The sequence below is a fragment of the Podarcis raffonei genome, chromosome 16, assembly GCF_027172205.1.
Source record: "Podarcis raffonei isolate rPodRaf1 chromosome 16, rPodRaf1.pri, whole genome shotgun sequence".
Lineage (NCBI taxonomy): Eukaryota > Metazoa > Chordata > Lepidosauria > Squamata > Lacertidae > Podarcis > Podarcis raffonei.
In genome coordinates, this window is record NC_070617.1 from 7,496,977 (window position 1) to 7,520,331 (window position 23,355).

Consider the following 23,355-nt stretch of genomic DNA (forward strand, 5'->3'; position numbering starts at 1 on the left):
ACTGATGGGGAGAAAAAGCTGTAAAGGAGTTCCTCTTAGGGAAGCTGAGTCTTCAGGGAGTTTTTCTGTGGTGTTTCTTGAGGATGGGGGAGAGAAAATGATAAGCCTGGCCTAGCAGAAAGGCCCTGAAGGGTATCTCCTGCTAAGGGGTGACAGCACTGGCAGGGACAAAAGATAAAATGGGGGTGTACACCAGGCCTTAACTGCTAGTTTTCCTGATGGGAGTGGATTGAGGTTTTCGGGTGTCGCTGGCTGAGTATTAAATTGGCATGTCTCGGATCAGTAGACAATGCAAGGATGGCAAGGAGCTTGTTTTAATGATGAATTAAACGTGGCACCGAGTCAAGAGGGTGGCAGTGTCTGTGTGTGGAGTTGGGGTACCTGCTTTATAAATTGCAGCCATCCTCTCAGGAGAAGATGTGGGGCTTGTCTGTTGCTCCTTTCCACCTTTGGGGTAGGATGCTTGGAACCCTGAACCCTGCTTTGGATTTGCTGCCGGGGGGGGGCGAGCCAGAGAAAGCAAATCCCCTCTCGTGCCCCCCTTCACTCCTTTTTCACCTCCAGGCAGGCAGGGGCACGTGGAGAAAGACAAGCCTCTCCCCAAGAGCTTGGGGTGTCTGGTGGGGGGAGTTTGTCATCTGTCTAGTCATCACATAATCCTGGCGAAGGGTTTGAAGTGGGGCTGGGGCAGGATCGTTTTTTAAAAAAAAAAAACCCAACAACAACAACCTAGGGTTGTCTTCCCTCCCAAATCTGGACTACGTGAGTATCTTAGCCCCCCCTTCTCCCTACCCTGCCACCGGTTTCTCATAGATTTAAGAATTGGGAGGGGGGAAGCATGAGACCCCCTTATGCCTTTTCTTCACAGAGCCTAGAGTGAATCTGCTTTCTCCACCCACTTAGCCGCTGCTGGTGCCGCCACTGCCTCCCCTGTGGGTGGTAAGAGCAGGCTACTTGCATCCTTCACATTAAAATAATAATAACGATGATGGGGAGGGGGGCGACTTCTCTCTCTCTCTCTCTCTCTCTCTCTCTCTCTCTCTCCCTGGACGCATCCTTCCTAGCCAGTGGGGCAGAGGTATGCCCTAAGGATGTTTCCTAACTGGTGAGGCACATGCCGGCACTGTCTGAAGAGCCCTGTGGGGACAGCGGGTGATGCGTAGGACTCCTTCTCCCCCCCCCCTTTCTCCTCGGAGAGGACATTTTATTTGGGAGTGTGCTGCTTTCTTGTTCTTCTGCCAGAGTGGAGGGTTAATGCTTCGGAAGCTTTGACCGGAGATGGTGGAATCGACTGTGGGGGCGGGGTGGAGGAGGCGGCGTCTGGACGGAGATGCTGCCTTATTGATCGCCTCCACCTGACGGTCATCACCAGTTTTTTTGGGGGGGGGACACAATTCCACTTTCTCCCCCATCCCGCCCAGCTGGGCTAAGGGGAAGGTTTTGTCAGCACAGAAAGTGGGTGGGGAAGGGGTCCAGCCCCTCTTCTGAGATTGCAGGAGGGAGGGGAGGACGCATGGTCGTAACAAGCAACCACTTAGCGAGGACAATGGTTATTAAGCATCATGCGCAGCTGATTGGAGGAAACCGAGTCTAATTTTTTGTGCGTTTTGGGGTGGGGTGGGGGCACTGCTTGCAGCTCCAACTTTCTCGGTGTGCCAAGTGGTGGGTGGGGAGGGCTCCCCTCCTTTGGAAATTTGGAAATAAAACCCTCCCAGCTTCGATCCTCAAGGCAGATGGGTTTCAAACTGCCTGAGGAAGAAGCCGCTTTGCTGGATATTGGCGCCTTTTTTACTGGAATGCCAGAGCCCCACCCTAGCCCAGGGCCACAGTGAGGTGTGTGTGTGTACACCAAATTACTGTGTTGGGCACATAGGTAGGTTCCTGAGCTGGGAGGTTTTTTGGTTCGGCGCTCCCTGGCCCGGAGCCCTTGCGGGACGCCTCCTGATGGAGCCGATGGGAGGAAGGGAAGTTGAACGTTGTCTGTATAAACTGGAAAAACCAATAAAAAAGTTCTATATTAAAAAACAAGTGCATACACAGTCTGGGCCATTGTGCAAAGCTCTTTAGTTTGCTGCGGCAACAACCTGGTTTTGGAAGATCTCTGGGCATGGCTGCTGAGCCCTCATTGTCAAGCCTTGATGCGGTAGAAATCTTATACCTAGTTCTTCGCTTCTGTCAGATTTGCGCCCGCAAGTTCAGAATTCCTTTCCCCACCCCATGTGGGTTACTTAGGACTGGGCTTTGGAACACCTGATTTGTAGGGCTACTGCCATGAAGAGAACAGGATGTAGCCCAGTGTGATACAGGGTACCTGTTTTGCATGCAGAAGGTCCCAGGTTACGTCTCTGAATAGGGCTGTGAAAGATCTGTGTCTAAGGCCCTGATGTGTAGCTAACATAATAGTGTTATTCAGAAGTTCTTGGACTCCCTGGTCCCAGCAGCCTTGGCTGGGATGGCCAGTACGCAGGCTGCTGAGAGCTGCAGTCCACTAACTATAAGGCATCATGTTGGTTCCCCCTGGTGTAGAAATTGAGTTTAAAAGAGGATTAGACACATTCACAGAGGATAAGCTTATCAATGGCTACCATCTACAATGACGATGTCCCACCTCCCCTCTTCGGACAGTATACTTTTGAACACCACTTGCTAGAAGCCATAGAAGGGAAGGGTGCTATTGCACTTACGTAGTTCCTGCTTTTTCAGGCTTCTCCTTGGGACATCTGGATCTGTTTGACCACTGTGGGAACAGGATGCTAGACTAGATGGGCCTGATCCAATAAGGCTCTTCTCAGGTTGACATTGACAAACTGGAACGTGTCCAGAGGAGGGCAACCAAAATGGTCAAAGGCCTGGAAACGATGCCTTATGAGGAACGGCTAAGGGAGCTGGGCATGTTTAGCCTGGAGAAGAGGAGGTTAAGGGGTGATATGATAGCCATGTTCAAATATATAAAAGGATGTCACATAGAGGAGGGAGAAAGGTTGTTTTCTGCTGCTCCAGAGAAGCGGACACGGAGCAATGGATCCAAACTACAAGAAAGAAGATTCCACCTAAACATTAGGAAGAACTTCCTGACAGTAAGAGCTGTTCGACAGTGGAATTTGCTGCCAAGGAGTGTGGTGGAGTCTCCTTCTTTGGAGGTCTTTAAGCAGAGGCTTGACAACCATATGTCAGGAGTGCTCTGATGGTGTTTCCTGCTTGGCAGGGGGTTGGACTCGATGGCCCTTGTGGTCTCTTCCAACTCTATGATTCTATGATTCTATGATTCTAGGTTCTTGATACTGTGCTAGATGGACCGATTCCCTGTGAAGCAACTTCCTGTGTTCCTAATTTAGATGAAAACCTAGATTTTAAAACTACTTCTCTCCCGCATCTGCCACTTCCCGCCAACCAGTCATGACTGGGATTGGTCCGATGCCAGTGGGCTGGGCCCTTGCTGATCTTTGTTGGTGATTTCTTGCACACAGTTGGCTGGGTCCAGCTCAGGGGTAGGCAACCTAAGGCCTGTGGGCCAGATGTGGCCCAATCGCCTTCTAAATCCAGAATGCAGATGGTCCAGGAATCAGCGTGTTTTTACATGAGTAGAATGTGTCCTTTTATTTAAAATGCACCTTTGGGTTATTTATGGGGCATAGGAATTCATTCACACACACCCCCAAAAATATAATCCAGCCCACCACATACTCTGAGGGACGGTGGACCGGCCCACGGCTGAAAAAGGTTGCTGACCCCTGGTCCAGCTCAACAATCTGTGATTGGACCCCATGTTGATTTTACTTTTGCTGTTAAAGCAGTTGGAGGGGGTAGGTGGGTGGGCTCCAACCTGATTGGACCAGTGGTGCTGGGGAGCATTTAAGCCTTCTCCTTTAAGCCCTGCCATGCTTCGATTCTCCTCCCAAGATGCTGTCAGTCCCCGGGGACATAATAAGGGTTTCTGGCCCTGATCCTCACTTTTCACCATCCCAGAATGATTTGAGAGGAGGAGACCCTGTCTTAATACAAAGTCAAACCCAACAGTGTTGTCTACTCCAAGGGTGGGGAACCTGTGCTTCCCACCCCCCATTTGCAGCTAGACTACCAACTCCCATGAGTCCCAGCCAGTGCATTGCCTCACCCATGGTTTCCCAAACTTCTGAGTTCATTGGACCCCTTCAATGAGTCATTGAGCCCAAACTCAAATTCTTAGGGATGTGCATGAAATAAAGCCAAGAAATAACAATATACAATCAACTTTTATTAATCATTGGTCACCATTACTGGGAATCATAACACATTTTTAAAAAAAATCTTATTAAATTCAAAGCTTCCTCGTTGGCAAGGGAAGTGCACTCTGTGCATGCTCATGACCCTTGTTCTGAGGCTGTTTTTGCGGAATATATTATTAACTTCTTTCCCACTCCTAAGCTGTTTTCAGGCTCTTAAGTTTTTTATTCCCCCACCTCACAATCCCATCAACCCCAGGGGGCCAGTATTGACCTCTTTGAGAAACCCTGGCCTGGCCAATGGTCAGGGGTTATAGGAGTTCCAAGGGAAGCACAACATAAGAAGTCAGGCCATTGGTCCATCTAGCTTAGCATTGCCTGCACTGACTGGCAGCAACCCCAGGATTTCAAACTGGGGTCTCTCCCATCCCTACATGGAGATGCCAGGGATTGAATCTGTGACCTCCAGCATACAATGCAGTTTCTCTGCCATTCCCCAAAGATTTCCTGTTCTACTCACACACACAATTTATGCAGTGCATCCACAAAATTGTGGTGCTGTTCTCAGTGCCGATGCCCCTACATGCTATGAGGATTAACCACAGAGAAGTGCTTTGCTGGTGGACTGGGAAGGCCCAGAAAGCAATAGAAGTTTCTGAAAGTGGGCCTCCTGTGCCCCCGGAAATTGTTGGGGAGGGTGAACTTTGGAGAAAAGTTTTTGACAAGGCTATGAATGGCTTTTCCTCTGAGTGCCTGAATACCCCTTCTTCCCATTCTGCAGTGTGGAGATGCAGTCAGAGACTTAAATGTTCCCACAAGCTGCCTTTCCTGTTTCCATAGAATATGATGCAATTCCAAGCTCCTCAAAACATTTGTAGAGCTCAGCTTATTAGGCAGTAGAAAAGTGGGGGGGGGGGTAGAAATGAGATCTCCCACCCATGTAACCTCTCTTTCCCCTCCTGACTGGTTTTCAATGGGGTGGGGGCACCCATATTTAGCCAGCAGGTGCCAGAGCATCAGCAAAGGGTGATCAAAGTCAAACCTACCACGTGGGCATGGTGACTGTCAGGGAACTGCCATCGCAGCCAGGAGTGGAGGAAGGGCTCCCAAGCGATGCCGGAGAAGGTCCCAGCAGGAAAAGAGGGGACTCAGCGACCGGGGAAGGAAATCAGCACTACACCAGGGAGAAAGGCGGGCAGAGGCGGGCTTCGGAGAGATGGCTCGAGGACTCTTCGCCAGAGACCAGCGGGGAGAGCACGGGTCCTCCACTGCCCACACCCACCCTGCGCAGAAGACTTCCGCGCAGGGAGGCTAGGCGGAGACTATCCGTCAAGGAACTTTTATGTTGGAAGAAGTTCAGGAAACGCCCACTGACGGATTCTGCCAGTGACTGAGACAGACGCGGAATCAGGACTGTCCAGCCAAGGGAAGGTTTACCCAGGCAACCTCGCCGAGAGTGGCGGCAACTTACGCACGAGCAACCCCCAATTCCCATTACAGTGACAATAAAATGGATGGGGAGAATCATGTCCTACCCCTCGAATTCCGTTGGAGGAAGTGCATAATTTTTTTGTTTCATTTTTAAACTCCATTTAAATTCCATTCATTTCAGAGGCCATTAAATACCCGGACAAAAAGAACAGCTTTGTCCAGATGGCTAACTGCTAGCAAAGTAGACATCTGATCAGTAGATATGCAGAAAGTCCTTGTAGTGAGCACAGTCCATTAAGAGCACCCCATCAATTTGTTCCCTATAAAAGGACTCTCTTAAATTTGCTTTTTCCACCATCTGTTGTTCTATTCCCTTTCTTTCTGCCTTAGGTGAGGGTTGTTCTTAACCTCCTTGCTCATAACATGGGCACCCTGGTTCTAACAGCAGAGAGCGTCACAGCACTTTCACTGGGGTCTCCAGCCTTCTTAAGCCCATGGGTATGTCTTGGATGTTTTAAGTGAGTGCCATGGGTGCCACACAAAACCTGTTCCCTTCCCTCCCGCGGATAGTGCCCCCCAATTCCAAGAGATAGAAAGTGCACATACCCTCACTTCACTTCCCCAAGAGATCTGAGTAAAAGTCAGATCCGATAGAATTAACCCAAGCCTTGAAAAGCACGCAGAGCTGAAAGAGGAAGTGGGGAAGGACGTCACTCATCCAGCTTCCTCTTTCAGCTGTGTACTTTTAAAGGGAGATGATGGGAACCACCCACACTACCTGATGACCTAGGGGACAGTGATTAGTGGGGGGAGGCTCAGAGGGTTTGCCAGCACCATGGGAGGCCCTCAAGGCCACCATGGGCACCACACTGACAACTCCCTAAGACATTGTGGACCGCAAAGCTATGATAATGAAACTATTTCAGGCTTTATTCCAAATGTAGGGATACAGGCAAGAGTTGTACCAAGGGCTCGGGAAAAGCTTCTGGCTATCAAGTCTGAAAAGGTGGGTGGGAAATTGAACTGCCTGCTGTTCATGATATGGGTGGAGAGGACCTCCTGCATGAAAATGCCTGTTTAGACTAGTGGGGCTTCCCAAAGCTTTTTGATGGCCATCAAAGACATGAGGGTCCTCCACTTCAGCCCATTGTGGCCAGCATTGCTGGTTCATATTACCACCACCCTCCTGCAGGTAGCCTGTATTACAGGGAGTTGATCAAGGGGCAGGTGCATTATTATTTATATCTCATCTTTCCTTCAAGGAGGTCAAGGTGGCATGCATTGTCCTTCCGTTTCATCCTCCACAGCCCTGTGAGGTAGCTTAGGCTAAGAGGCGGTGACTGGCCAAAGGGCATGCCCACTGAGGACCTCATGGCTGAATAGGGATTTGAACCCATGTCTGCCTAGTCTGACACTCTAACCACTCAGGAATTTGGGGATCTCGCCCCTGCCCCCAGCCCCTTTACAAAGAGCATAGTACCTACATCAGGATCAAAAGCACCTCCTTCAAAGGTGGGGTCAAAGGGGAAGAGGAACACGTTGATCTTGTCGAAGCAAATGGAAGGGGGATACTTCTCTCTCTTTTTAGCTGAGGATGACGAGCTGTGCCTGGGCAGAACAAGGGAGCTCCAGTGAAGGTGTCTGGAGAGAGCAAAGGGGAGGAAAAGTGCAGAATGACCCTTTCAACTGCACCATCCCTCATTTCAATGAGGAGGGGTCTCATAGCGATGGCAGATGTGCCTCCATTTGAAAATACGACAACATGTACACCCTGTTTAAAAAGAACCGGCATGCCTTTAAAATACTAGATATTTTTTAGGATATTAAGACAGAAATGTGCCTCCAGTTAACTATCAGTAGTTTGAGAAACAGTGTTGGGCTTTTGACTTAGGAGATGGGCCCCCACCTTTAAACCCCACTTCTTCCCAAGGTCCCATGACCATTTCTCCTTCTTTTAGTCAAGTGGGGAAATTCAGGCCCTGGAGCCGATTGCAGGCCCCCCCCCCAACTTCGCTGCCTGGACCTTGGGACTCTCCTCAGGTTGCACACTCCCGACTCCTCCCCTCCTGCCCCCGAGTGTTTTTGTCTCACTGGAATGTGCCCTTGAACTCTGATAATGCTTCTTGCTTGCCTGCATAGAGGATTAGAGAGGGGTATGTGTGTAGAAACAAGCCAACTGTAAGAAGGTAAAATTTAAATTTGTTGCTCCTCCCACTTTTGCCTCTGGCCCTGCCCACCACTGGAACTCAGGCTGAAAAGGGTTCCCCTACCCCTGGGCTAAGTTTTGGGAAATCTCAGGTACCCAGTTAACTAGGGGTCGTCGTCCCCCCCCGATCCTGCCTTTCTAGCAAACTTGGGGTTATTTTTCTCCTAGCTTCATTTGGAGCCAGCTTCTAAAAATTTCCTACTGACGGCTTTACAAATTTGAAGTTGTTTCCCGGCCCTTGCTCTTTGTCCTTGCCAATAAAATACTAACTTTGCTCGTCTGGTAACAAGGCACATTCTGTGAAGTCGGTAGACATTTGCCAGATTTGGAAAGCATTCAGAGTGTGGAACTGGGTGGTTCGTGTCTGTTTGTTTTAGGCCGGGATACTGTCCCGTTGGAGTTAAAGCTTTAGGCCACTGTTTCCCAAATGTCTTAACCAGCCTAACTTTTTAAAGAAATAGTTGTCAAACAGTAGCCTTCCATTAACATGGGTGTAGGGAACCTTTGACCCTCCAGATGTTGCTGAACTACAGCTCCCATCAGACCCAGCAATGGCATGGGGTGATGGGAGTTGTAGTTCTCCAGCATCCGGAGGGCCAAAGTTTCACCACACTTTTAAGTTCTGTTGCGTAAAAAATGGCATTTGTTTGTTCACTGTTTCTCCAGAGGGCAGGACTAGCACCAGTGGCAGTGAGGCTGCATAGGATACATACATCTATGAGTCTGGACTGTTGATGACTTGACAAAACTAAACCAGTTCCCCACCACACCAAAAAATGCGTGTTAGAAAGAAGAATTGAAGCATGTTCAACCTCCTCTGTCAGAGTCATTACGTGCCTCTGAATGCCAGGTCCTGGGAATCGCAAGTGGGGAGAGTTGCTGTTGCACTCGGGTCCCGCATGCAAGCTTCTCATCGGGGCATTTTGTTGGCCATTGTGGGAACAGGATCCAGCAGGGCTCTTCTTACTGTATGTTCTTAACTTCATTCTTACTAAACTACCAATTTTATGTGCAGAATGTTGGGGAGCAGGGCTTTGATGTACATTTAGCCATGCAGACATTCCCCACTGTTCCAGTTCTGAAGTGGCATAGTCAAAACACAGGTATTTATCACCCCACTGAGAACTAAGATCCTAAGTGGAACAATGTAGAGCTACCTTTGGTTAACAGCTAATTAGACCAAAGGCGGCCACAGGGTAATCTCCGCTACCGACTCCCACCCTAAAATGCTTTGAAAGACGCAGTCTGTTGTAGCCAATAGAATAGATTGTGCTGCTTCAGAATGTGGTAGGCACTCGGACTACAAAGATTGTCAGGAGAGCTGCCATTGTAACCTACGAGGATCCTGTTCTGAGCAGGGAATCAGACTAGATGAGCTCTTAGGCTCCTTCTAGTCTACTGGCATGCTTTTATTTTTTACAAAGTTACAACCCATCCTGGGACATTATGGTGAAGGGCAGTGAAGAAATCTGATAAATAGTAATATTAGTAGCACCCGAACCCAGGGCAGCAACTCATACAGAGCAGTGATGGGAAAACCTCCTCTGTGGGTGAGTACTTTAGGTTCATTGAGTTTTTCTCTCTCTCCCTGCACCGTAATTTGACTTATTTCTCTTTATTGGCCATTGATCCCACTGCACACTTTTGAAATTTACTACAGCAGAGCAAGTTCACATGGCAACTCCTGTCCCCCCCCCAAAAAAAGGAGAAACCCCCTCCCAGCTGTTTCTCCACTTGCTTCCTTTCCTGCTCCTTTGTTAGGCTCATTTATGTCACTCGGTGGCACCCATCAACCAGCCACTCGGAGAGTCTCAGTTGGCGGTATTGAATCCTGCTTCCGAGAGGAGCACGGACGACATTAAGTGAGATGGATAACTGGGAACTGTTCGGGAGACAAGATTTTTACTGCTGACTAGCTTTCTCTCCCTCTCCCTCTCTCTCGCTTTGAACGGTTTGCTTGTTGGGGTTTCCATCCTCTCTTCTCTCCCCCACCCCCTTACAGCCTTATTCTTGTTTGTATGAGGAGCAAGATAATTCACTTTAATGAATTATAAAACTTGTTTCACTGCAGTGGGTCTTCATTTTTCCCCACCCACCCTCTTCTCGCTGCCACAGATTTATTGTTTGGGAGTGGAACAGTATTAAGTCAGATCTCATTCCACTTGTTTCAAAAGACCACAATTCCCTGGCTGGTATGTGCAGTGGGAGCTCCCACGAGATATTTCACTTGGATGAAGGGACGCTTGCAAGGGGAGAAGGTTGGGGTGTGAAAGAGAGGTTGTCGGCCCTTAGCAAGGATTGGGGCTCGGGCCACCAGAACCTGGGGGGGGGAGGCAGAAGGAGGTACATGGTCCTCATCCAGGCAGGTCTCAAGCTCTAGAGAAGGGATGGGGAGCCTTTTCCAGTTCGGGGGCAGCATTCCCTTCTTGGCAAGATATTGAGGGTCACTTTCCAGTGGTGGGCAGGACTAGAGGCAAACGTGGGCTAAACAGGGAATGAAAATTTTCCCTTTGTACAGTAGGCACACACACTTCATTCATACAACTACTGTTATCAGAATTCAAGGACAGAGGGTAGAACCTATCAGAGTCCCAAGAGCCCAGACAGAGAGGCTTGGAGGGTCGTATTTGGCCCCTGGTCCTCAGGTTCCGCACCTTAGATGTCACTAAAGCTGTTGTGGCTGTTTCAACAGATGTTCTTCCGAGGTTACATAGTGAAACTAGCTGCCACCCTGTTTGCTGCCTAGCAACCCAAAGCCAGGTAATCCCAGATCTTACAGTCCTTGGGATATCTCATAGCGGCACTGGGACAGCCTGAGAACTATGACGCATGTCCTTTCCCTAGGTCTTAGTTGCTGGTGGATATTACTTGAATATTTGATAATATCTGAGCAGCCCATTTTTTTGCAGGGGCAGGATTGGTAAAATAGCAATCTACTTTGGGACTGGGCAGCCATAAGATTGTCCAGTCTCCTAACCCAAAGGCTTTGTGAGCAACTTCCCTTCTCGGACATAAAATCCCTCCTCCCTCGCATTTTTAAGAGCTAACTGTGGTTAGTGTTAACATGTGCACCAATCTCAACACCAACCATGGTCAGTTGCAAATTTAAAGATGGAACCAGGTTTGCAAACTCTTGGTTTGAACTTAACCACAGCTAAGATAATTCTTTTTTTTAAAGAATATTTATTAGATTTTCCAATTTTTTAAACAAACAAACAAAAACAGAACAAACAAAAACATTAAAAAAGGCATAAAATTCATAAACCATACTTTTAAATAACAAATTTCTCAGACCTCCTCATACTTCTCCTCCTTGTATCCCAATTAAGATTATTTGTTCAGCAAATCCTTCATTTAAAGCATTACAGCTTATAACATTACCTTATTTTTCAAACCCTTTCTTTTCCCCATCTATGTTCTTATATATTATTGCAGCTAGAAACCTCTCAATTTCAATCCAACACCATCTAACTTTCTTAAATTTTACAATGTTTCTGTAAATAGTCCTTAAATTTTTTCCAATCTTCTTCAGCCAACTCTTCTCCCTGGTCACGGATTCTGCTCGTCAATTCTGCCAGTCCCATACAGTCAATCAGTTTTATCTGCCATTCTTCCAGAGTGGGTAGATCTTGCGTCTTCCAATACTTTGCGATGAGTATTCTTGCTGCTGTTGTAGCATACATAAAAAAAGTTCTGTCCTTCTTTGGCACCACTTGGCCAGCCATGCCCAAGAGAAAGGCCTCTGGTTTCTTCAAAAAGGTATATTTAAATACCTTTTTCAATTAATTATATATCATTTCCCAGAAAGCCTTAATCCTGGGACACGTCCACCAAAGGTGAAAGAATGTACCTTCATTTTCCTTACATTTCCAACATTTGTTGTCGGGCAAATGATAGATTTTTGCAAGCTTGACTGGGGTCATGTACCACCTGTATATCATTTTCATAATATTCTCTCTTAAGGCATTACATGCCGTGAATTTAATCCCGGTGGCACAGCTAAGATAAATTGTGCCCATGGAATGCCAACCATGGCTAGCTCTGAAAAGGGTAGTTGTTTTACACATGAGAGAAGAAAGGGCTTTAAAAAGAGAGTGTGAGCCCAAGGGATGCTGCTTATATTCCCTAAGTACAGTTGGGTCAGCCTTGCATTAAGCACATACCTGTTAGCCAGGGGCAACAAGGGATTGTATGCAGGCGAGTGAGTCAGCTGGTGGAAGATGACTCTGGTGCTCTGCCCCTCCTCTGTGCCTAGCATAGAAACCAAGGCCACATCCACGCCAAACATTTAAAGCACTGTGATGCCACTTTAAACATTCGTGGCTTTCCCCAAAGAATTCTGGGAGCTGTAGTTTGTTAAGGGTGCCAAGAGTTGTTAGGAAACCTCTATTTCTCTTGTAGAGTTACAATTCCCAGAGTTCCCTGGGGAAAAGAGGGAAATGTAGCTCTGGGAAGGGGACTCCTAACAACTATCAGAACGTGTAACAAACAACAGCTCCCAGAATCCTTTTGGGGGAAGCCGTGACTGTTTAAAGTGGTATCATACTACTTCAAATGTATGGCACAGATGTGGCCTTAAGGCACGTCCATTGGTGTCAATGGATATACTCTGTGCATGACTTAGTTGGAGACAACCCAAGAATCTCGGTTCCACTAGAGTGCAGGAAAGGCACAGAATATCAGCTTTTAATTTCAATTTTTTATAGCTCTTGTGGGCTTATTTACAAGGCTGGGTTAGGGGACCAGACTGTGTCGTCTACGCTCAGCCTTGGCGGTTCCAAAAGCCCTCTTTAAAAGTTTCCTGTTTTCATCCCTCCAAACTTGGCTTCTCTTCTTGAAGTTGTACACAGAGTTGCAGTGCTTTGATTTTGGCAAATCTGGAGGCTGCCTGTATGGAGACGCTGTTCAGTTACATTCTTCAGACCATCTTAAATTGTCTCTGGAAGTGGTGCAGGTAAAGATGGCTACGACATCTGTTTGCTTTGTTTTTTTAAAAAAAGATAATTGGGAAGCTTCTGCCGTCTTTTTTTTTTTTTGCCACAAGCAAACTCCTCGCCCGCATTCGGAATGAGGGCGGCTATAGCGCGCTTCCCAATTTTTCCTCCTTTTTGGAAGAAGAAAATCCATCTGTTCCGGATGCTGGCACTCAAAATGGTTGCCTGGAAATGGGCTCCCCTCCTTTCCCCCCCCCTCACTGAACAAGACCGAATCGATTACGTATCTCTCTTCCGCCACACACACCCCTTTTCACCTCTCTCCCTGAGTCATTCTCTAACTCAGGCAAACCTCCCATCCTAATTCAATCAGGGGCGGAGTGTGGGGGGGAGCAGACTTCACAGCGGTAAAATACTTGAGGGCCTTCTTTTTTCAATAGCTTATTGTTCAGGTTTTCTCTACCATTATGGGGAAACAAACAGCCACAAGGGGGGCGGGAATCTGGGCATTCAAATGGGTGCTACCCAAGAGAGGTCGGAGAGAATACCTCACATTCCTATGCTTCAGGATCAAATTCTCAAGGCACCTGGGTTTGGGGCTCTTTTCTCTCCCCCCTCCCTTTCTTTCAGCCCAGGTGTCTGGTATACTTACCAGTTTGGCAGTATGGCTGGGTGGCAGAGCTCCACCAGTGCACAGAAAAGTCACAGAATGCCAGTTCTGCAGTTTTATTTTGATTTTTTAAAAAGGGTTTCTAGGCCTTATGGCTGCAGAGGTAGACTTGATTGTTTGTGAGCAACACCAGCAGAAGCCTCAGGCTCCCACTAGTCCAAAGGTGCCTGAATAAAGGTTGTATCCAACTAAGTCTTACTCAGACCCATCGATATCAATTGACTTAAGCAGGGCACATTCACACCGCTGTAACAGCACTTTAAAAAGTCCCTGAAGAATCCTGGGAACTGTAGTTTGTTAAGGGTGCTGAGAGTTCTTAGGAGACACCCCCCATTTCCCTCATAGAGCTACAATTCCCAGAATGCACTGTGAAGAGTGATTGATTGTTAAACCACTCTGGGAACTGTAGTTCTGGGAGCGCAAAAAGGGTCTCCAAACAACTCTTGTCACCCATAACAAACTACAGCTCCCAGGATTCTTTGGGGTAAGTCATGACTGTTTAAAACGACTTCATAGGTCTTGACATATACAGTGGTACCTCGGGTTAAGTACTTAATTCGTTCCGGAGGTCCGTTCTTAACCTGAAACTGTTCTTAACCTGAAGCACCACTTTAGCTAATGGGGCCTCCTGCTGCTGCCGCGCCGCCGGAGCAAGATTTCTGTTCTCATCGTGAAGCAAAGTTTTTAACCCGAGGTACTATTTCTGGGTTAGCGGAGTCTGTAACCTGAAGCGTATGTAACCTGAAGCATATGTAACCCAAGGTACCACTGTATATCAATCAATCTCCTTTACAGTGGAACCGTGGGTTACAGCGGGGATCCATTCCAGAGGCCACAGCACAACTGAAAGTGCTGAGTCTGCGTGTGCACGATTTAGCGCTTCTGCGCATGCGCAGATACGATTTAGCGCTTATGTGCAGGCACGAACAGCGCGAACCTGGAAGTAGCCCATTCTGGTACTTCCAAGTTTGCGCCAGTCTCAAGCTGAGGGTGACATAACCCGAGGCTTCACTGTATTGGCATAGAAAAAGTGCATCATATACATGGATCTTGACATATACAGGATGTGAATGTGGCCTTTGTCAAGTCCATTGATACCAATGATTCTACTCTGAATAAGATGTAGTTGGAGACAACCTGAGGATTTTTTGCTCAGTTCTACCAGAGTGCAGGAAAGTCACAGGATATCATATTTTAATTTCATATTAAAAAGTTTCTAAACCTCAGACCTTCAAATACAGGCTTGGACGTGTGTGTGAAATGCCTGCCTAAACCTCAGGCTTCCCCAAAGGGTGGATGCATAAGATTTTCCAGCTATCAGCAGAGTAAAAAAAAAAGTAAAGGTAAAGGACCCCTGACAGTTAAGTTGAGTCACAGACGACTCTGGGGTTGCGGCTCTCATCTCGCTTTACAGGCCAAGGGAGCCGGCGTTTGTCTGCAGAGTACCTCATATGAATGTTTTAGTAACTCCCCTCCCGCAATATCTAATAGTAGTAGTGCTAATTATATGTAAGTAAGCATGGAAACGGACATCATTTTATGCAGGTTGCAGAATTAAGGCTTTCTGAGCACAGAATTTGGATTGCCTTGGGTAAGGATTTTGGTTTGTGCTTATGCATACAGGCATGCATAACTTCAGTACAAAATATAGTATCTGCAACCTGTTCTTAGTGCAGAGAGACTGTTTCAGGGAATGCAATTATGTAAAGTGCGCTACAACGGGAAGGTGCCCATTAAGAGCACAAGAGCCCTGCTGGATCAGAACCAGTAGCCCTTCTAACCCAGGATCTGGCCTCCCATAGTGGGCAGCCAGATGCTGCTGAAAGCAGAGCAATGAAGATGATAGCTGGCCCCCATTTCCTCCTAGCCTCTGGTATTTGGAGAGAGAGTGCTTCTGATCCCAGAGGTTCCATTTAACTATCACTCCCTCTAATAGCAAACTTGGGATGCTGAGTGTTGATGGCTTTGTGGTCAATACGAAGTTACTGAGTAACTAGAGGGGAGGTATTAATATGCTTAGGGGAGGACCACAGAATGGTGAGTATCTCCTGGCAGTTGGGAAGTGGAAACCAAGAGGGTAGAGGATGTCCTGGAAGACATCGTTGTGGGCACCTGAACAGGAGCATTCCATACTGCAACATTTTGTTGCAGCTCCAACTTATCATGGAGACTAGCCATTGGCAGAGTTCTCCATTCATTCGTCCTATCCCCGTTTAAAACCAGAAGCTATCACCACATCCTTTGCCAGGGAGTTCCATCAGTTAATTCCATGCTGTTAGAAGAAGCACTTTCTTTTGTCTGTCCTGAAGCTGCTAACTGATGGATTTCAGTGAGCCACTCTGAGCATTATACAAGCTTTTCTTGAGCCCCGACTGGAATATTTAAACCAGCCTTACAAATAAGAAAGTCTTGATGCTCACAATGGTTGTTGTGTTTGTTTTTAATAGTTGCCCTGCATTGTGCTATTAAAGGAAGGGGGGAGATCCAAGGTTTTAATGAGGTCTCCCTACCTGTTGCCCGGAGGCAAGTCTGACTCACCATAGGCGAGTGAGCTACTTGCAAACTTTGCATTGGTTGACTGGGATATTCTTGAAGAAATCTTTCTAAAGAGACCCTAATTTTCCTTTTTTTAAAAACAACAACAACCTCAAGCTGCATGTTTGCTATGAAACTACAGCATCCATAAATCCATGTACCTTTAAAACAGGCATGTCCAACAGGTAGATTGTGATCTACCGATAGATCACTGAACATCTTAGGTAGATCACTGGCTCCCCCCAAAGAAGCTGAACAACTTTGACCTGAACCCCCCAAAAAGGGGGGGTAGATCACTCCCAGTTTTTAACTTAGTAGATCGCAGTCTCTTGGGAGTTGGCCACCCCTGCTTTAAAAGAATGGGAATAGAGCCTGCTTTTTTCCTTCCCCGGTTTTCCTCTTTGCTTGCCCTCCCCCTTTTTCCTCACCAGAGCTTCTCCCTGCCAGCCACACCACATTCCTTCATAAACCTTAACACCTTAGAAACAGAGTGAATTATACAAATTAAATGTAATTGACTTGATTTGCATAGTTCTAAGTAGAAAATTCAGAGTGTGTGGAGTGGGAGAGTTAGGATTTCTGAGAATTCCAGTGTGAAACGGACCTGATTTGCACCCCCAAAACTAAAGTGTGGATCAGAACATAATTTTGCCCTTGCCTGAATTTTGTGATGCAATTCTCATCTTGAAAAACAAAACTGCCAGGAATGCTTTCAAAATGCGTATATTGAGATAAAACCCATTTAGAAATGTGCCCATTGAGATGAACAATGCAAAATTTAGTGGCAAAAAGGTTATTTAAATTTGTGTTTGAACTTGTACTCCAAACATGGATTTTCTTGGAGTTTTCTACGAATAAAATTTACCAATTAATGTGAAGTCTGAACTGGGCTTAAAAAACAAGCACGTGTCCGGTAGGCCAGGACTGCAGAGAGACTGATCCATCCATCCCTAGAGGGGAATACACCCTGCCCTCTCCATAATTACCCATTAATTACCTTCCTTGTTTCTGTTGTGGGCCAGATTGGGCCACTTTTCCTAATAAGCTCAGCTTGGTTGGCGCCAGGCTGGAAATTCTACAGTAATTATCAGTTTGAATTAGGGCCACATCGTTTTAGTTAGTTAAGACTAATCATTTGAAAACATCTTTTGATCAACCAAAAAGCTCTTCCGGTTAATAAGCAGGCAGGGTGAAACCACTGCCCCACAGGCTCAAAGGCAGTCTCCCTCCGAGTACCATTGATTGGGGAACAAACAGAGCCGCTCTTTGGTGTGCTAGAGGGCTTCCCACTGTTGACATCTGGAGGGCCACAGTTGCTCTGTCTTGACCAGTAAACAGGACCCAGCATGATGAAGGGGCTGAATTCTGTGGGACTCAACAAGCAAGATACCATTTTTGGCACAGATGTCCCTGCAAACTGGGGTCATCTAGGGTGCTGTTAGCAACCTTCCCAACAGTGTCCCAAAATTGACAATTTTGCTATCATGTATGTTGATGCCTGCCATATTCCTCTAAAGAGGAAAGAGAACCAGGGGGGGGCAGTTTTGGTACATGGTGGCATCTTGGCCAACCATCCCTTGTCTTGGATCAGCCTTTATCAGCAGGCATTCCTGGGGTGGACAGAAGGGCCTGGCTTGAGGCAAGCTGCTCCAATAATCAGTCATGCATTCCCAGCTGAGGATGCGCAAGAAATTCAATCCAGGTTGGGTTTTGAGGCGAGCTTGCGTAATTCTCACTGCCCGAAACCAAAGGACACAGCCGTCCTCTGAAATCCACACTTTGACGAATTTTGCAGTTCGCTTCTCCAGCCTAGCAGCCCAGAAATGCAGGTCCTGGGGTTAAGGCATGAATGAAAATGCATATATCATTGAAAACGCCATTTCATAATGCATTATATTAAAGGAAATTATTTGCTGGTGGGGGGACGGGGACGTGTACGTTAGGCAAAATCAGCATATAGTAGGCATGTCTATTAGGAGAAATTCGCACTCAGTTACTGATGAATTTTCAGGGGGACCGTTTTCTTTGAAAAATCACAAACTGATTGGGGGGGCCTCACAAACTGAACTGAACTCGAGAAATGAAATGAGACAATTTTGCCCATCCCTACTCCCATGTTGAGGCTGGTGAGAAAGGGACTCAGCTATTGGAGTAAGCCATGGTAGTACAGTAGTACCTTGGGTTACATACGCTTCAGGGTACAGACTCCGCTAACCCAGAAATAGTGCTTCAGGTTAAGAACTTTGCTTCAGGATAAGAACAAAAATCGTGCTTTGGCGGCACAGCGGCAGCAGGAGGCCCCATTAGCTAAAGTGGTGCTTCAGGTTAAGAACAGTTTCAGGTTAAGAATGGACCTCCGGAATGAATTAAGTACTTAACCCGAGGTACCACTGTACATGTGTTGCATTGCTACCTGCTGCAGTAGAAATCTCCTGCCCGTTTACAAACACACATTTGTGCATTTGCTCACTTGGAGCCATCCGGATGCTTTGAATGCACAACCTCGGAGTTTGGATTAGTCTGGACATATTTGTGATTGACCCTTATGAGGGTGGGGGGCTGGCATCTACCATGGATAAGCTCTCTTCAACATAGAGCGGATGTGGGGAACCTTTCACCTTCCAGAAGTTGCTGAACTATGACTTCCATCATCCCTCACCATTGCCCATGGGTGTAGGGGCTGGTGGGAGTTGTAGTTCAGCAATGTCCCGAAAACCTAAAGTTCCCCCACAGTTGACGGAGAAACAAGGAAAAAAGACCTGAGCAACGTGCAGGCTAAACTTTGGGTACTAAATTGAAAGCTGCCATGAATCTCAAGATGGTATGGTAAGCATGATGCTCTGTCTTTACAACTCTATGGTGAAAGGCTGATATTTCTGGCATAATGCCATTAGAGTGCCAGCCACTTCCATTTAATACCCAAAGTGCTCCTAAGGACTGGACTAGGCCCCTGGCTTTCCACCCTGACCAATGGCCCAGATAGACCCAGTCAATGGTAGGTTGACAAAGACTCTGGCCAATCAGACAGGGCATGTTGATCAGATTTCCTGGTTTGTTTGCTCTGTTTGCATTTGGGCATGTGGAAGCCTTGGGGAAAGAGATGTGTCTGTCGGAGCACTCATCACTGCAATCATTCCTCCAATAGCACCTGCTGAGGGCAGGCCGCCTCGGAGCATTGGAGCCTAGCAGCAAAAATTGGTTCAGAGACCGTCAGACAGAGCGGTTTGCGCAATGGCCGAAACCAGTCTTGGAGGCGGCCCGGGAAAGTTTGAGCTGAGGAGGTTATCTTGGTTAGCATGTCTACATGGCTTTCCGGCCTACCTCGCGTGGCCTTGTAGCAAGAACCAAGAGTGTGCTGGCCTTGACACTTTTAGCACTTAGGTCGTCACAGTTGGCCTTGGGTTGGAAGATGGCATCTGCAGCTCACAGCTGACAAGGCGTTTTGCAACAGCAGATTTCGGAGGCAGGTTTTTGACCCATCATACTCAACTGAGCACCCGTGACACATCTTGTGACCAGTATACAGCTGTGAGGGGTGGGTGAGTGTGCCAAGGCTTCTCCCTTACTTGATTCTCTTTCACCCTCTCACAATATTGCGCACCTTTTTCTTTTTCTTTTTTTACAATAATAGGCTGTGCATTGGTTAGACCTTCCTGTTTTTGCTTGATTCCCCTCTTCACGAGATGTTCTACCTTGGGTGCTTCAGGTCAAAGGTGCCTCCCGACGGGACGTCTTTTTTAAAAAAAACCAGCCAGCCAACCCACCCAGGGAACTTATTCTCAGCAGCTAAATGGTTAAAAGACCCTTGGAAGCCAATGCTTATGAATGAGAGAGGCAAAGTTTGGCCAGGTGCCAGGATACGCTTTAAGGAGTGGGGGCAACCCAGCGAGAGCGTGAGAGAGACCTGATGATGGGATCCTTGCGGGGGGGGGGAGGCAGGGAGGGGAAGAGGGGGCGCCCGCACAAGCCACACCGCCGACTGCCTCCGATGCCACGACCAACTTAATTTTTATATTTATTTATTTTTTCTTAAGCGATAATTCCATGTCCTGAGGTTACAAACCGGCTGCAACTGGTTTTATTTTTTTTTCTTCTTCTCTCCCCTTCCCTTCCCCTGCCCCTGCTAAGCATCATGGGTAAAAGTAAGCATCCCCCCCTTTTCTTTTGTTTAATATAACGGCACCACAGATGATTGGCAGGGACGTGCCCGTTCCACGACTGGGCTCTGGCAGGTCCCTGGAGGGGGATGGCACGCCGCGGCCGTCCATGTTCCACCGAGGGGGCTTCTGGTGAAAAAGCACCCTGGCTTTACTTCCTACCCTCCTCACGGGCTGGCGAACCGACTCCCCCTCCATCCGTCTGTCTCTCCCCTCCTCTTGACAAGTCGGGGAGGGAGTGGGAACACGCTACCTGTAAGTATATTCCTCCCTTTCCCCCCCCCTTTTTTTACTGCCTTAAAAAAAAATCTCTTTTTAAAATTATTATTCAGACAAAAGGTTCTTTAGGGATTAGCTAAGTCCTTTTCTTCCAAAAAATCTTTCATCGCTCTCGAACGTCGGGTTTTGTATTTTTATTTATTATTTTATTTTTTATTTTTAAAAAACACCCTTACTGTCGTGTCTAAATGCAATCATGGATTAATTCATTGATTTTTGGCTTTCGCCCTCCCTGCTTCTGTCCCCCCCCCTTTTTTTTCACATGGCTACCGGTCTGGAGCCACAGAGGAAGAATATATTTTGTGCTGGGGGTGGCACGGGCGGCAGTGGAGGAAGCGGCAGGAAGGTGGCTTATTTCGGAGAATGTGGCAAAGGCATTCTATTGTCTCTCTGGCATGCTGATAGTTTGATCGAATACCCGAACCTTCTCTCTCTCCCCCGTCTCTCTCTCTCTCCCCCCTTTCCATCTCCACCCCCCCTTCCTTTTCATGTCAGCTACAACCCCACTCTGTGAATGGAGGCAGCCAGCTGACGAGGGAGCGCGCTGGCATGGTGCCAAGGGCTGGGAGACGCGTTTGCGCGTGTGTGGAGCTTATACGGCGAGCACAAAGCAGTGGCAGGGAGGTGGAAGCGGCATGTGGGGGGGGGAGAAGAGAGAGAGAGGCCTTCCTTGCGGTCTAGGAAATCGCAGCCTATTATATAAGGGAGTCTGCGTCACTCAGGCTGACGAGAGGAGAGTCGGGGGAGAGGAGAGAGAGAGGCTGGTCTCTTAAACCTCCTTTTGTCCCCCCACCCCTCTTTTTTCATTCTGTTTACAGTGATCACCGAGTTAATGCTGATATTACACCCCCCCAAAAAAAAACTTCCTCTGTCCTCCCGCTGAAAGAAAGAATGAAAAAAACCTCACAGCTTCTAAGCAAACCAGTGTTCCTGGAGGATTTCTTTGCCACCTTTCCTTGCACCAGGGAGGGGGAGAGGAACTCTTACACACACATGCACTCCCCACCCCCTAAAAATAATAATTGCCCTCTCTTTTGTCTCTCTACGAACTGACCCACTAAATTCGAGAAATGAGGCATGAAAGGTTCCTGGATTCCTCCACATCCCTGAGTCAAAGATTTCGTTTGGTGATGTTGCTTTCGTTTGCTATCGCGGAGCGGCTTTCATCGCCTGCTTCTTAATAATGTTGTCTGCTTCGGTTTGTTTGGGGCTTCGAAAGGGATGTGCCGCTGTGGTGGGTCAGCTCCGGCATGAAGGTATCCCATGTTTATGTTTTGTTTTACTGGTGTGGGGTTTTTTTGGTTTGGTTTGGTTTTTTGCACCCTCCGCTTTGAGAAGCCGCAAAGTTGTGTTGGCCAGCAGGGGTTTTTCTGTTGGCAGGGAGAAAGGCACTCTGTACCTGCTCAGTGTATGTCTTTATGTGCTGCAAGGTTTCTGTGGCCAAGCGCTAGGTGAAAATTCACGCCCAGGAGAACTGAATTCAATGGGAACGAAGAGTTGTGAGCCTGCTCTTGCTCAAAGCCTTCCTCTCTGTCCATGGCTGAAATGAAACCCGAGCCCCTAAGAACAGGAGCGGCTAATGCCTGTTGGGACTGGCAGGGCAGAAGGCAGAGAGGCCTACCGTACCTGGAGCCAGAACCAACCAGAGGCAAAGCCAAGGGCAGGCTGTACTCCTACAGTGAACACAGTGGGGCTTCCTTTGCTGGTAGACTGCTCAGGCAGGGACAACAGTAGTGGCTGGTGCTCATTGGGACTGATGGGGTGGAAGACCAGGAGCCCAAAAGTAGGTGGTGCCAGAGATAATGAGTGGCAGAGCCAACCAGTTCAAGCTTTGTCCCCATCCCCTTCTTGCTAAGTTCTACGAGGGTCAACACTGAGACCAAGAAGCTGGCAGGCAGGGCTACCGCCTGGACTGGTTGTTGTAAGCGGGTAGGTGGGGGCTGGCTGAGGGCAGATAGAGGTTGGTGGGGCTGTGCATGGTTTGCCCAAGTGGACCACCCTCCACTGCATAAGAAGACCCCTGGATCTGTCCCTTTGGGCATTCTGTTTCCCACAGGGGCTGAGCAGGTGGCCTCTGGGAAGCCCCAAGTGGACCATGAAGGCCATAACCCATTCCTGTACCTGTCACACACACACAAATACACCCCCGGAACTGGTACTGGGGGTAAACTGCCTCTGGACCTAAAGGTTCCAAGTAGCTATTGTAGAAAATCACCATCTGATCAGCTTACCCTCTCTGAATGTATCTCATCCTTTCTCAAAAGGATGAGGAATCTCCAAAGGACTCCCATCCAAAAGACTCCCCTCAGCCCCAGCTAGCCATGGTCAGCAGTCAATGGAGGAGTAGTCCTGGTGGATCTTCTTGCCCAGCATCCCCTTTTCCTCACAGCGGCCTGCCAGGCTCTTCTGGGAAAACCACATCTGCACATGAAGGCAGCACCTTCTGCTTGTCTAAGGTCATTGCCAAGCATTTGGAGGAATATCGCTGCTAAACCTGGTGGTTCTGCTGAGTTATCATGGTGAGCACCGATTGATGCTGAGCTTTAACCCTCTATGATGCATGGAGATGGTTGGTGCTGGTAAAGTACCGGGTTAAAGCCCCTGGCTGACTGCTGGATGGAGTTGTAGCTCAGTGGCAGAGCAGGCACCTTGCATGCAAAGGGTCTCGGGTTCAATCTCCAACATCTCTAGGTAGGGGCTGGGAAAGGCACCCCTCTTGAACCCCTGAAGAGTCACTGCCAGGCGTGTAAACAGTACTGAGCTAGATGGACCAACGATCTGACTCTGTGAAAGGCAGCGTCGTTTGTTTGAGGCGCTGAAATTTAAATGAAGTCAGACCTAAAATGCATGTGCTTTCCGTATGAAAGATCCCATTTTCAGACCTCCAGTATCTCCACTTACGAATTGCAAATACTCTATTCTGAAATCTGGAGAATAAGGT

General features: G+C 47.8%; 1 protein-coding gene across 4 annotated transcripts in view; it reads left to right on the top strand.

Annotated features, from left to right (window-relative positions):
* Positions 1–23,355, top strand: part of GATAD2B (GATA zinc finger domain containing 2B) — a 71,644-nt gene that overhangs the window by 2,029 nt on the left and 46,260 nt on the right. Inside the window, exon 2 of one of the 4 annotated variants that reach the window (XM_053368695.1) lies at positions 20,167–20,390. The exons of the other annotated variants lie outside the window; for them this stretch is intronic. The gene's annotated coding sequence lies outside the window, so the exon portion shown is untranslated. The remainder of the gene's footprint in view (positions 1–20,166; positions 20,391–23,355) is intronic. 4 annotated transcript variants of the gene reach the window in all.